Below are 16,114 nucleotides of genomic sequence, written 5' to 3'. Positions count from 1 at the left end.
TGCTTGTTAGACACATACAAGTTAAAGACTGAGCTTGATTTTAGCGCCTCAGAATGCCTTGCAAACGACAATTCCATTCAATATTTACAAAGATATTACGAATTGAAAATTTCATCAATCTATGCGACTCCCTATGAAACAAGTTGGAGGCAACTTAATGGGCTCATTTTAAATCTGATTGAATCCTCCAAGTCATTGGTATTTTGATTTGGTTTGTTTAATTAAATGTTAAATAATCAATTTGAGTACACATCAGCATGGATCAATCTGTGAAAAATTTGGAAATATCCGAAAATTGAAAATCACTCATTGTACTAAAAGTTAAATGACCGCTGCATTATACATACTTTTTTTTAAAGTCACAACTAGGTTCAAATTGTATAAGAATAGCATATATTATATTGGAAATTTTGTTGATAATAACTAGATAATTGTAGTAATTGCACATTTACACAATGTCATAAGTATATTGAAATGCTGAAAGTTATAATTACAGCCGATATATTCATGTAACAGGTGGCTGAACTAGATTTTGGGGCCACATAATATAGTAATAAGCGTGGGTAACATGAGATTACAATTTATAATGTCTTATAATTTTTACCCTGTGGTAATGAAGGGTATCTGACTACTCACATTCACTCTTTTTGTGGACAGTTCATTTAAAGTCTTATTTCTCGGCCATGAGCAAACGGGAGCTGAATTACTCGATAGGGACATTCTTTGCAACGTTCCCAAAGCATTAAAGGAACCTGGTCCCAGAAAACAGCCCATCTCAGCCAAGCACTATTTATTGGCTATTTATGACTGGAATCGGCAATTTATGTCCCCAATTTCCCCATAGGGTTCTAGATAGAGTCAAAATTAATTTTTCAAATATCTGCAAACAGTACAGATAAGATTTCATCTACTTTTATTTATATATTACTGTCATAAAAAACCTGTAGCTAATAATGACTGCCCTTGTTACTACTAAATTCATTTTCAAAAATAAAACGACTGAAAAAGTGAAATACATTGCTACAGCAGCTATTCCCATCTGATTATGTATTTAACTCAGCTCTGTAAGAAATTATTACATTGGAAGCTAAAGATGTGCTTAACTTATATCTCTGGGGTTTTACTAATAAAATAAATGGTTTGTGGTTCCATTTTGTTTAGTATCATTAAGTGATATAGGTGGGCTGAAAACTAATAATTATTCTAAATTAGTTCAAACCACAGGAGGCCAGCTCTGTTTCAATTTGGTGTTCTAAATCTGAAAGCCAAATTTGTTTAAAAGAGCATTCCTTCTTTTATTTGGGGTAAAGGTGTTTTGTCTTTTGAAAGAGCAGTCCCAGATTTCAAGGTATCCATTGATAAAAAAAAGTAGGTTTTACCACGCAAATCAAAGGCCAAAATGTGGAGAAATAACTGACAGACATGGTTATTCATGCACTTGGTAAAAGGAATTGTGAACCAAATTGCCAACCAAATATGGAAACTAAAAATTTGTATTTCTTGTACATGACTACAATAAATGTTTCTAAGTGTCTTTCACACTGTAAAATGATGCATGTCCGCCTCTCCCTTTGGGATATCAAAAGTAATGTTGTTTTGGGGTTATTTAATACATTTACTGGTACATGTATCTGTTTGCAGGAGAAGCAGACAACCCCCTTTAATTTCAATTTAAACAATTGGAAAATTTTCTGCAAACCTAAACACGATTAATTCCCCTTTTAAATTACTATTATAATAGTATAATATTTTCACACAATTGACCCCTTAAAAGATACTTTTCCGCGTACAAACTATGTGATTTGATGATATATTTGGACAAAAAACATATACAAACTAATTAATCCATCAAAACTTTGCTTCAAATCGTTGTCAAAAATTTGTTTTCATTGGGAAATACTACAAGCTATAAATAAACTGTTGTTAGATGCCATGTCTGTCAGCTCAATTCAATGTGGGAGGGACCATTTTTCAGAATGTATTTTTAATTACTTACTATTGAGGCCTAAGTAAATTCTTAATCATTTTCTGTCAACTTCTATTTCCGTCAATCAATTGCATAGTCTTTTGTACGTTGACAGTTGACACCCTTCAATGTTCCCAAAACAACCTAACCATTTGATCAAGAAATAACAACCACCACCCTCAGTCAAGCTAGCACACAATAAGCTAGCAGCCAACAGTCGGGTTGCCAGTTAGTGATACCCTGACATTTTTGCCCAGTGCTTGCCCCATGGGTATTTTTTTTTAGGGTAATCCAGTATTTTTCTAGTAAGATTGGGTGTCTATACTTTCCATATACCAGTATACCAAATTTGCCATACTCTTACTGGATATAACCACCTGATAAATACCTTCGAGACAAGGTATCTTTAAGAAAGAGTTGTTCACAAAGTGTTTGACAGCAATCCTATAAGCTGACATATAACAAGTGTAACATGTACTTTTACTTATTATTAAATTATACACTGACTAATACATGTATATGAATGTACCGGACACATAAGTTAATTAACCTTTCTGACATCTACATGTTTTACATACATCATCTTTATTGTTTCTTTTCTTCCCTACATTTTGTACCAGCCAGATTTGTACAAGTTTTCCTTATTAATCTATACTCTATTTCTGTATATAAAAGGTCAAATCAAATGAAATAGTTACATACATGTACATGTATAGGACAGAAAATGAATATGCCCATCATCAGTCTTATAAAGGGAGGCAGCGAGGTCCTTGTTAAAGACATTAACGGAAGTTGCCCAAAGAATCAATAACTTCATGTTAAAAATTAATAAAAAACCTGGAGATTTTGAATGTGTACCAGTATTTTGGAAACATGAGCAAAGATTCTTGTCAGATTGACAAAATAAGCTAATCTAGAGTTCTTACAGTGGTTCTGATAATAGGGGCAATATTTCTGTTTACAATCAATGAGTGAGTGACAACAATGTAGGTGTATAGAAAAAACATTGATTTTGAGAAACTCCTTAAAAATCCTAATGCAAGAGGGTATTTATTTCCTTTGTTTATTATATATATTTTGTCAAAGACTCATGATTCTACATTATATATCATTATCTTTTTATTTATACTGTTTACAGAAATTAACATACTATTTCTAATGATATACCTAAAATTTACTTATATTACTGTATATAATATTATACTGAATATACACAATATTGCCATCTTGGTTTATGGACATCAATTTTGTGCTCAATGGAGTACAATTTCAGCGTAATCCTTTCTCATTACTACATGTAGTTGCCGTAGGACAATCCCCGAAAAATTTGACGGTTGTAATTTCCTTATCAAATAAGTCCATTTACGATAGTTTGATGCCATTTATGATTGTCAGTAACAGTTATTAGGGGTGTGAATTTGATACTTGAGCATACATGTACTGTACACATTCAAATTCAATAGGACAGGATTAACAGAATTACTCTCTTTTCTGCTGGAAATATGAATATGTATTGATCAACAACGATTTCTTTCCTTCTGAAATTAAAACGGGTCATGCAACCTTTTATTTTTATCTGGTCGTAATTCTAATAATAAATGCTTGAATTAGGTCAGACTAATTCAAAATATTTTCTAAGTGAAAGTGATCATGCCACTTTAAGATTTGGTAAATAATATCTTTTGTTGTATTGTGTTTTGAAACGAAGCTCAGCTAAAATAGTCACAATAACAAATGTCTTTAAATGCTGCTTAGTCAGAAGAAAAGCAACCGGTAATGCTATAAGCCTTTAGGACTCTAATTGACCAAACATGTTTTAAAAACATACACCTAAAATATTTAAATTTGCCAAAGCATTGTGTATAACAATCAACAATATTACCTGCAAGATAACAACTATATGTCCAGTCTGGCTGTGGTAAGCCTATCAACTGACCTACTATATAATGATCGGCTTATATATGGGTTCAATTATTGATTAACTGGGAATAACTAGAGCAGAAAAAAACGAGCACATAGCCTGGCCGGATATAATATATTATCTATTCTAGATATAATATAGATAGCCCTTACTGTAGCATATAATAAAGCCCTTGTCCTTGTGATAATTACCAGTATTAACGGATAGTATTCATTTACATTTTTTCACCCCAAACTTTTGTCTATGCTCGAAATATGATGTGACTAAGATTTTGGTAGATACAGTTTAATATTTGTTGGAATTCAAAAGCTTTTAATTTCCATTTTACATTGGTTTTACACATTGGCTGATGATCATAAATTGTTTAGTAAATTAATGCTATCATCAGTGACATAAAATAATATAATACATGTACTATTTATAAAGTATGTTAATAATGAAATACACATTTTTCTAAGTAAGGTTGTCATCTTTCACTGATTATTTACACATCGAGCTTTTGAAACAGGAACGATTTGAGTTGAGATTTAAAACAGCCGACTTTCGTTAGTTTTTTTTATTGGTTGTGGTAGTTTACTCCAGAGAAAGGGTTCTCAAAGGAAAAAGCATGTTTTCAAATTGGTAGGTTGACAGCTGGGTTTTTTTCTGAGCAGAGATTTCTGCGGATAGAATAGGGGTCAAAAAGATTCTCACGCAAGATGGAGCCTGGACATTTCTCAACTCAGTTCTTGGATGTATTGGGAACAGTGTAGGATTTCTGAAAAGGGGTGGCCAAAAATATTGAAATAAATTAATATTAAAGTACCCAATGCACTCCTCATAACAATCAATGGGATTATTCACATAGATTTTCCTTTAATCTTTTTAATTCATTATTATCGGAAATCAAAATTTAAGAGTGCCAAATCATGATATAAACTCAGCATCACGAATGGGATGGTTCCTTTGAAATCACAAGTTTTGATGTAGACAACTAGATGCAAGTACAAACATGTAGAGAAAGAAAGGGGCAACTCACCAATAATACTAATAGTTAACATGTGGTGTATGAACATTAACTGATGAACAAGTCAGATAATTGTCTGTTTATTATCACTGATCTAGTCACAGGTAAAAACATACTATATCAAGTCTGTTATTGTTATTATAGGTAATAAACATATCAGTTGATACATTCCATTACAATATGATGCTAATTATTTTACACTTGTACCTGAGAATAATAACACAATATAATATATTCTTAGCGTCATTTCAGTGCTATAGGAATCGTTCAATTCCCCGTTCAATGTTTACAAAGATATGTGGAATTGAAATTTAATTGATCTACATGTATGCTGTATGCTATGTAATAAGTCTACCACCATTTTGTTGTCCATAAAATTTATTGATACTCACTGACAGGCATGTTTTAGTTCTGATTGAGTCCAAGTCAGGGAAATTATCTAACACTGGTATTTTAATTGTTTTCTTAATTAAATGTTAAATAATCAATCAGGTGTATATGTTAGGCTGGATTAAGCCATGAGAAATTTGATATCATAGAGAAAAGTGCAAAGTCTGGAATTTACTTTGCCCAATTATTCATCTGATCCAAAACTGGAAAACCGCTATTACTCAGTAAGTTCTGCTGTTTTGTATGTTGATAAAATGCCTAAATTAGAATGAATTACCTAACATTTTATCCAGAATAATGTAATAATATGGATTGAAAAGTAGCTCTAACACTATCTGCTTAAAATGACATGAATTCTTTAATGGTTAAAAAAACTAAATATCAACCTTGATGCACAAATCGCCGAGAAAGTTCATCCAGATTTTCCGACGTGGTTTCCCCCTTGTTATTGGTGCAGGAAAGAGGGCCTAACAAGGACAGCTGTCTATTCGTTCGGATGTGACAAAAAACTGAGATCCTGTGTATACATTGGCATGCATGTAAAAAATCCCTAATGTACATGTAGCAAAGAGATATCAGTCTTCGATTTATAAGAAAAGATTGTTCTCAGCGAATAAAACCACAAGGCCGGTTTTGCCACGATCATCTGGACCACCTGTCTTCATTGATGGTTTCCAATGTTTATCAAAAAAATCTTCAATTCCCAGCATGAACTACAACTAAAGTTGCCTAAATAAATATTTAATGTACTGTATTAAAAAATGCCAAACTCCCGTCTTCATTAGCCCAGTTTAGGAGCACAACAGTAGGACGTTAAACCCCATTTCATTTCATTTCCTTGGGATTGGAAATAGTTATACTGCATTTCCACACTGTTCTACAAGTTAAATTTCAAATGATTAGGTTTTATTGAATTTTAGAAAATGCCAACTGCATAACATGTCAAGACTATTGTATTGCCAGCATTCTTCTCAATATTTCCTCTTTAAGACACTTACAGACTCCATTGTTTAAGGAGCTAAATCGCTAATATTTGAGACCTAGAAATTGACACAAATGGTTCGCAAAGCATATAATAATGTAATATGAATGTATACAACTGATTTACATTCAATAGTTTCTGATTTTACTCTAATTTCTTATCAGTTATGTTCCGCGAAATACGCCAGAAGTCTCAATCGAACGAATGGCAATCTCTGGGGGATCTGGCGCCTGGTTATTCCAGTCTACACCGATGGTATTAATTGTGCATGCTCTCCAGATAAGAATATGACGTCACCTTTTGACATAACTTGTTGAATATGTCTAGCCTCGTTTTTCTAGCCCCTTGTTACAAATGGTGTTGAAACGTATTATGGTACACGATTCGTGTACCGTGTACCAATGGTAAAGTGTTTATTTTGTCTTAAATATTGGATATCAGAAGCCCATCTTTTCCCGGTAAGATCACATCAATGCTGATTTAAATTGGCAAATAATTCGCGTTTTGAATGTCGAAGATTTTGGATGATATTGAGTTAGAGACTTAGCTACTTTAAGCAATAGATTTGTTATTGGCTTTATTTAATGTGTCATATAAATTATAGACATTAATATTTCATAATAACTTACAGATTTTAAGCTGTAATGACTGACATCACTCCTGTCTCTGTGTTCATAGATCCCAGTAAATGACAAAGAAATCTTTATAAAGTCTGTCTGCTCACTACAAACAAAATGGCCAATTAAAAACTACACAAAAAGATTATGCCAGCTGCTAAAATAGTCACATAAAAGGAAAATCACAGTGAAGGAGACACAAACTTCTTGTGCTATCTCACTTCTGCTATTGACTGACTGACTTCAAATTTGACTGGCAGGGAAAATCGGGTCAATTTTCATTCTATTTATTCATATTACAGGGCCTATTGGTTTGTTAGTAAACATACATGTAGACTGGCAAATCCTTGACATCATCCCTTCTACTAATCAAATAATGCTGGGAAAAATGACCTGTGTCAGGTTACTGATAATACATTAACTGACAGCTAATTAGATAAATGATATCCCTGATTAATATATATTAACCTACTTTCATACCTACCATTGTTGTACATACATACATGAATTTTCAATTTACAGCAAAACCACTCAAAGTGATGAGCCAAAAATGCTCATTATCGAAGTTAGTCAAGGTATTATTATAATGAAACTATACACAAAGTTTCATCACTCTCACTTAATTAGAACTAAAGTTATCCCAAAGCATCAACCAATCAAATTTCATATCTCTGCTCAGCCTAAGCTGAAAATGCTCATCTTCGAACTCCATGAAGGCATCCACCTAATAATTGCACCTACACCAAGTTTGAACATTCTAGCTCAATTAAGTGAGTTAATTTGTCCCAAAAAGTGTGACGGACAGACAGACCCATTTTAATACATGTAGTTCCCTGCTTTCTCCGAAAGGCAAGAGACAATTAAGATTATTACAGATGACTTAGTAAATTTACTCAATAATTAAAGTGTTCTGTTTTATGTATTGCTCATATTTAGCCAGTTTTTCTGACTAACAAATTTCATTTTTGTTCTATTGTGTGTACTATATTTCTCCTGCACCTGGCGAAATGACGTTTCTAGCACCAGATGTATTAATAGCAGATTTGGTGCCTATAGATGTCAATCCAATTCATTCATTCATCAATATATTCAACCTAACATAACTAAATTAAATTCACCTTTCAGCGACCTGTTACAAGGTTTTAAAGCCAACAGTACTAGAAATTAATTAAACATGGATTTGCTGTGTCTTAGATAGTGATGCTAGAAGACAGCTGTTGTTAAGATCACAAACAACAATCTTTATTCTACAGGTCTGAAACGTGCTGTTAACACCTGACCACACATTAAACAAACATTATATACTAGAGACACAACAAGATCCTGATTTAACACCTTAAGTGAAATCCTGTCATATCCCACACAAAAAAAGCCTGTCCCTTTTTACTTAAATTTTTCGAGAACTCGTACTGACAATTTATGACAGACACAAGAATGGTCATTATATATATAAAAAAAATGTTTTTAAACAGGAATATTATTAAGGCACCACCTACAAGAGTTATAGGTTTTTTTCCCACAGAATTTAATATTTCCCAGGTATATCATGAAGAACAGTAGGTTGCGAGAAAGGTACATGTAGCTGAGGTGTCTTTGAGGCAAAGCATTGAAGTGGGTTTTAAAGCAAGAGATGCTTAAAATTGGGTCCATTGCAAATTAATAGGGTGGGAAGAGTGGGGGGGGGTAGTCATGTTAGACACAATTTTGGCTTGAGCAATCAAGACTATTAGCAGCCAAACTGAGAATAATTTGTAAGATGGCAGTTAAATATCGATCTGGTGATAGTTTACTAACAAGGGCAGAACATGGACATCCTACTTTTCTGTTCCATCTCGGCTAATGAAGTTGGGTATGTTAAAAAAAACCACAGATATTCTGAAACTGATGGTATTATATATTGTCAGATAGTGAAACTATGGTGGCTCAGTGAGTGAAGTAGTGACTCAGTCACAGTGAGTAAAGTGGTGACTCAGTGAGTGAAGTGTTGGCTTAGTAGGTAAAATGCTGGCTCCCTAACCAGGGGGCCCTGGGATTGATCCCAGTGTTGACCGAAAGAGTCCCTTGGGTTTTTCCAGTTTGGTTTCCCCTTATAAATGGTGCAGATATGTCTTGCAAGGAACATTGCATAGTAATTATGATTGTAAAATAACCCAGTAGTTGGAATTGGGTGGGAATGTCATTGTCTTGGAAAATTTCATATGCCGGTCTTCATTAGCTCAGTTTGTGTGTTTGCTGACACTGTAGAACAAGCAGAATAATATTTTGTCAGTGGAATGGAAGTCCACTGAAGTATTTCTTTTATGAGATTTAAAATCAGATTCAACTGTTTCAAAAGTCCCACATGGCAATATGCCTTTACTTGTGATGAGCACTGTGATTCATTCAATCATTAAGGTTCTTGTGTCCCTTATAAATAAATGCTGTCAATGTAGATCATCATTAAACCCATTATAACTGATCCACGAATGAATTAACAATCTATTCTCTTTAATGGTCAACTTCAGTCAATCTGAAAGTGTAGCCTATTTTAAACTCATCTAAAACATAAATCTGTTTATAACGAATGAAATGCTAAGAGTTGATAAATGCTACATTGATGAGTCAATCATATCTATTTACAGTGGCTTAAAAGTTTTATAAAAAAACTATGAACAATTCCTTAAGAATTCCTGATAAGGGAGGGTTGGTTGAGTCAGTCCAATACTTAATTCAACAAAGATTTTGATCAGAGCCATACTGGGTGTATCAGTTGGTAGCACTCCATTAAATGTACACACTTAATCTTATCCTTCAACTTTGGTATTAAAAATAGAGCTTGGAGTGAGAGAATGGATAAATATTTTTGATATAATATCTTACATTATAGTATATCACCCCACCCTTAAACTAATATATTTTACCTACATCAATTATTTCCTACATTTGGTAGACACAGTCTATACTTACATTATATTATACACTACATGTATGTATTGCCTCGACGTAAAGCAGATTAAAGAATAGGCATCCAAATTTTTTCTAAATTCTAATAGATTTTCTACACCAATGGACCGATTTCACATCTGTGTATACATTTTGGATATGCTACAACAGGTACCAATTTGGCATTACCCATTTTTCATCACTGACTTTTTATCAATGAATTATCTTGGTTCTGCATGTTGGTCATTAGCATGAATAAACATTTATCCATCACCTGGATGTTTAAAACACCAAAACCAAATGAGTTCATTCACATCAGCAAAAATTAGAATGATACCTAGTAATCAGATATCAGATCAAATCAAAAAAGCAAATCTTCAATGTTGAGATAAGTTGTAAATAGGTCAATTTATCAACTACCGTATCTGTACTTTTCATTTTGAGCTACAATAACTTAGTTCAACACAAACCTTTTTTTTATTCATTTAAACTAAGCACAAATTGACCCCATGGCAGAAAAAAAAGTACTGTTCCAAACATTATTCAAATTAACCTATTCTAAGTAATGGCTACCTGAAGTTTACATTAATTGGTATTAATGATACATTGTATATGAAATGGAATGAGGTTTAACGTCCTACTGTTCTGTTTCATTGGCTAATCCCTCACTTCAACCAAAACGCCGGTAACAACTCTTCCAGATCCTAGTGTAGTAAAGACAAGTAAAAAGAAATTTCGAACTATAAAAAAGAAATAGGATCTGTGTTTTAATCAGATTGGCTTATACAAACTGACAAAATGAAATCAATATGACAAAAGTGGAGCCTCAACTTTCTGCCGGATATCAACCATTACAATAGCCAACTAACTGGCAAAAGTTTGGAATATCTGTTAAGCAAAGCAAAATTTTAGAAACTTGGAGGAAGCAGACTTTAATAATCACACACACAAATCGTAGGCCTACAGTAGTATACAGCCATAACAAGACATTTCAGTCCAGTTTTGTCTATGTGGTTAAATGATTTATCAGTTATAACTGCCTATACTTTCCTATATATAACATAAAGCACTGTTTCATGTATAGTTTATTTTTTTTTTTGTCTCCAGTAAATATCCAGATTTCTTTTTAACAGAGATGTCACAATCGGTTTTAAAGAGACATAATGATCGAGACTTGGTTTGAAGTTTGTCATATTCGTTTGACCAATAGTATTGATGTAAAAGCTGCTTTTTATCTAGCTCTAAAAGTAGCGATTGAAGCTCTATACATACAACCACATTATTTAAAGTAGCTAAGTCTCTAACTCAATATCATCCAAAGTCCAAAGTCTTTGACATTGAAAACACAAATTATTTGTCAATTTAAAACAACATTATAAATGTTGTGATCTTACCAGGAAAAGATGGGCTTCTGATATTCAATATTTAAGACAACCAGCGGCTGCCAGGCAGGATACGCCCACATTTTCGAGAGATGGATAGAGAACAAGCTAACAAGAAAGTGATTTTTTCTACAATCAAGGGCCATAATTCAGGAAATTACAATTCGATATGCGCGAATATCGAAAGGAACTGAGATCTTTGTGTTATAAACTTACATTTCAAGTTTCAACAAAATCAGATAAAAATTGAGACCTCTATAGGGTCCACAACCTTGATATACCATATTTTTACGCTATTTGAGAACGAAGGGCGGCCATTTTGTCTGTCAACTTAGGGCCAATTTTCACGAAATTCGAACTCAGTCGTCCTTAGGGTGTAACGGTGATATAATAATACGTTTTTTTAAATCGGATAAAAATTATGACCTCTATAGGGTCCACAAGATAAAAACGCGATTTTTCATACAATCAGGGGCCATAATTCAGGAAGTTACGGTTCGATATGCGCGAATATCGAAAGAAACCGAGATCTTTGGGTTATAAACTTACATTTCAAGTTTCAACACAATCGAATAAAACGTGTGACCTCTATAGGGTCCACAACCTTGATATACATGTACCATATTTTTACGCTAGTTGAGAACGAATGGTGGCCATTTTGTCTGTCAATTTTAGGCTGATTTTCACGAAATTCAAATTCAGTCGTCCTTAGGGTGTAACGGTGATATAATAATACGTTTTTTTAAATCGGATAAAAATTATGACCTCTATTGGGTCCACAAGCTAAAAACGCGATTTTTCGTACAATCAGGGGCCATAATTCAGGAAGTTATGGTCCGATTTGCGCGAATATCAAAAGGAACCGAAATCTTTGGGTTATAAACTTACATTTCAAGTTTCAACAAAATCGGATAAAAATTGTGACCTCTATAGAGTCCACAATTTAAAAACGTGATTTTTCGTACAAACAGGGGCCATAATCCATCGCAAGCAGCCGAGATCTTTTGGAGATAAACCTATATTTCAAGTTTCGTCAAAATCGGATAAGAATTGTGACCTCTAGAGTGTCCACAAACAAATTGTGGACGGACGTCCGGACAGGGGCAACGGCATAATACGTCCACATGAAAATGTGGGCGTATAAAAACATTTTACCACTGGTACACGAATTAGTACCATAATGCATTTCAGAGTCATTTGTAACAAGGGACTCGAAGAACGATGGGCTAGACATATTCCGCAAGTCATGTCAAACAGTGACGACATATTCTTATCTGGACAGCATGCATAGACTGGAATAACCAGACGCTAGAGATTACCATTTGATTGAGACTTTTGGCGTATATCGCTGAACATAACCAACTTGAAATTAGAGTAAAAAACGGAAACGACTGAAAGTAAATTAGTTTATATACATTCATATTATTATATGTGTTGCAACCCATTTATGTCAATTTCTAGGTCCCAAATGTTGCTGTATACAAAGAGGCACATTTCTTACAAATTCACTGTTAAAGGAAGTTTGTGAAAGTAGTAAAGTTTTTTTTATCAATTATTGACATTGTTTTTCTGTACTCTTCCCAACTTTTCATCAAGTTGATGTGTAATGTATTTGTTGAACATGATCTATATACCAGTAATAATATCATGATACATTCTTTGCCATTAATCCTTTCTCTTGCTAAATTTTTGTCTCATTATTCAAGTTTCAACTCTTTAATTTGAAACCAAAACTCGTTTTCTTCCGTTATTATTGTTATGCTGAGGAGATATATAGATCTCTAATTAGTACGTAACTTCTCTCTTAACATGCGATTTTCGACTGTGTTCTGATCCTCAAACATGGGTTTTAAACTTAAAGGTCAAGTCATTATCCTTTTGGGTGAAAAAAGTGAAGTATTCCTGTCAAAAATCTTGACACTTGGAAGCTTCAAAAATAGAGAACAAATATTGACCACCATAAGCTGTCAAACAAACACGAATCGTCAAGGACAATTTAAATTTAAAGAGAAAGTTATATTCTTATTGAAGTACAATATAAAGCTAACAGTTTACTGAAGAGAGCAAAGCTTATCAGTGCAACATCAATTTGATTTTCTGTTCTTCAGGTTCTTGATAAATAAATACTCAACTGAATAACATGAAAGATGTTTTGTTTAAAATTTCAAACTTAAAACTGAAAGCTTTTGAAAAGCACAACTAAGTACCTTCAGTTTTTAAATAAATCTTTCTCACGAAAAAAATAAGATGGAAAACTTTTACATATGTTTCCAAGGAACAGAAAATCAAACTGGTGTGGCCTTACAGGCTGAATGCTCCATATACAACCTTCACCTACTTTAATCATTAGAAATGTAAAAAATAATTCCAGATTCATGTTTAGGATAAAAACAATAATCCCCCCTTCCCCTCCCTCCCTCCCTCCCAAAATAATATGCCCAAAGATAGATTGCCAGGCAACAAAACATACACTCACAGCAGCTAAATCGATCGGGCAGTCAACAAGAGTTGTCACATATTTTTTCTTTTGTCGGTAATGAAACATTTATAATACACTAAAATTTAACAACTCATTAAGTAATTATCAGAAAATAATTAGAATTTGTTTGGCTTCTAGTTCTGCCCCATGCATGGGTTTAGCTGTTCCAAGTTATCAAAAATCATTAAAAATCAATGTATCAATCTAAAAGTCAATCTAATGATTGCTTGGCCTGTACAGCATCAGCAAGATTTTTCGAAGTAATCAAGGGCCATAACTCTGGCAGTAATTATTGGAAATCCTTGATAATACATAGGTGTTTTCATCTCATGTATAAATTTAAAATCAATCGGATGATAACTTTGGTCTCTAAACCATCCACAAGATTTTTCAAAGTGATCAAGGGCCATAACTCTGGCAGTAATTATTGGAAATCAATAGAATTCTTGCTCTCACAACCTTAAAATTGAACTCTGATTGCAAAACTTCAGAAATAATTAAATGAAAAAAGTTAACAGCCTAAACAACTGCCATAACTGTTTTCAATTTGTAGAATAACCATGGCGATTGCTTAAGGGTAACAGTAGCAACACTTCCTTATAAGGAAAGCTATGGGCAAGTTAAAGTGATGTTATTTGGCGAGATTTCACCTGTGATGTCATCTATCAGTGTATGTCGACATCATCAGAATTATTAATCGAAAATGTAGAAGTTACAACGTATTACCACAAAGAAAAACTTATCGGTGACCATTTTAGTGGTCCAATCTTTTGACACTATTTGTGATAGAATTACTTATTTCAATACAAACTGTGATGTGTGTTGAGAATTGTACGTTTGAAGCTCTTTTTACTTGCGCAAAACCTCTTAGACTGTATTGTATATCAATTGTTATTGTTATTGTATCACCACTACAAATATTGCAGCTAGGTCATGGATCACAAGGTACGAAAGTATAGTAGGCCTACATGTAGTGCGATCATACTGTCCACTTTGTAGGCTAATGCTGGCCTACTCGCCTTCAAATAAAATCTTTGGATAGTGATCCTTTCACTTTACTCTCTTCATTAGGCTCATATTAAAGATAAAGGAGCTAAATCGCTAACATTTGGGACCTAGAAATTGACACAAGTGGGTAGCAACTCATATAATACTGTAATATGAATGTATATAAACTGATATACATTCAATGGTTTCAGTTGTGTTACGCGAAATAAGCCCGCAGTCTCAATCGAATGCAAATTTCTAGCGCCTGGTTATTCCAGTCTAGATACGCAGTTTGGTTTGGTGCAATATGTCTAGCCCCGTTCCTCGAGTCTCTTGCTAGAACTGGGGCTGAAACGCATTATTATGGTACACGATTCATGTACCAATGGCAAAATGTTTATTTTGTCTTAAATAATGGATATCAGAAGCCCATCTTTTTCCGGTAAGATCACAGCATCAATGTTGATTTAAATTGACAAATAATTTGTGTTTTCAATGTTGAAGATTTTGGATGATATTGAGTTAGAGACTTAGATCTAGCTACTTTAAGTTTAATGGCAAAGTGAAAGTCTGAAAAAAAATTGCAAGTCCTAGGCCTGATATTTTTGTGTTTGTCTTACTTTTTGGGCGATGCATTGACAAATACACACATATAATGACAACATAAATTACCTGTTTTCTCTGTGTTGCAAAACACGTAAAGCAGAAGCAACAACGTCACTTTATTGGCAAAACATTACCATCATTCCGACAGAAAACCTCTTTGCCTCAAAACCTGGGTTAGAGGAAGAGAAAACTCGCTGAACCAGACACAAAAGTCTGGTTTAATAGCTAATCTTGACAAACAAGTCTATCATATATCAATACACAGGGGTCTGATACAGAAATGACGGTAAGGGTTGTGTTAAAAGGGAGGTAACAAGTCCTAACCACTTGGATAAAGACCAGTAATTATCTTTCTCTCATTGGCTTCAACATTTATACATGTACATGAATTCTATACATCCGCATAATAAAAACTTTGCTATGAATCCCCTACGTTCGAGTCCAAATCAATTAGAAATAGAGAGAGAGGCCGGTTTTAACCATGTTTTGTTGGGCTGTGTTTTTGAACGACCGTGTGATTAAAATAAGAATGTTTACACATAAACCATATATAGCAATAGGCTAAGGTTAAATGATTACTGCTATATGATATAACTTTGATGTGTGGGAATTGTTTGATAACTTATCAACAACTTATTGCGAAAAACACCCCAAATCGATAGTGGTGAACACCAAGCTATTTCTGAAATGTTAACTTTTCAGTGAACGAGTACGAGTTTGATCTGAAATGCTTGACTTTTTTCTTCATGAAATCGGACGTGTTAAAAGGATGAGAAATGTCGAATGGGGTATAATTAAATAAAACTTTTCGACCAGCACATTTGTTCATATTTTTCACTTCAATATGGGCGTATTA

General features: G+C 33.6%; 1 protein-coding gene across 2 annotated transcripts in view; it reads right to left on the bottom strand.

Moving 5' to 3' along the window:
- Positions 1–15,452, bottom strand: part of LOC126831717 (transmembrane protein 198) — a 42,095-nt gene extending 26,643 nt beyond the window's left edge. The window contains exons 1-2 of one of the 2 annotated variants that reach the window (XM_050562363.1): positions 15,325–15,452; positions 6,895–6,988 (exon numbers count right to left, since the gene is read on the bottom strand). The gene's annotated coding sequence lies outside the window, so the exon portion shown is untranslated. The remainder of the gene's footprint in view (positions 1–6,894; positions 6,989–15,324) is intronic. The other variant, XM_050562364.1, reaches the window with a different exon arrangement.
- Between the last annotated feature and the right edge of the window lie 662 nt (positions 15,453–16,114).

The sequence above is a fragment of the Patella vulgata genome, chromosome 9 (genome assembly GCF_932274485.2).
Source record: "Patella vulgata chromosome 9, xgPatVulg1.2, whole genome shotgun sequence".
Taxonomy (NCBI): Eukaryota; Metazoa; Mollusca; class Gastropoda; family Patellidae; genus Patella; species Patella vulgata.
Note: the sequence above shows the minus strand (reverse complement) of the source record. Positions and strands in the feature narration are given on the sequence as shown.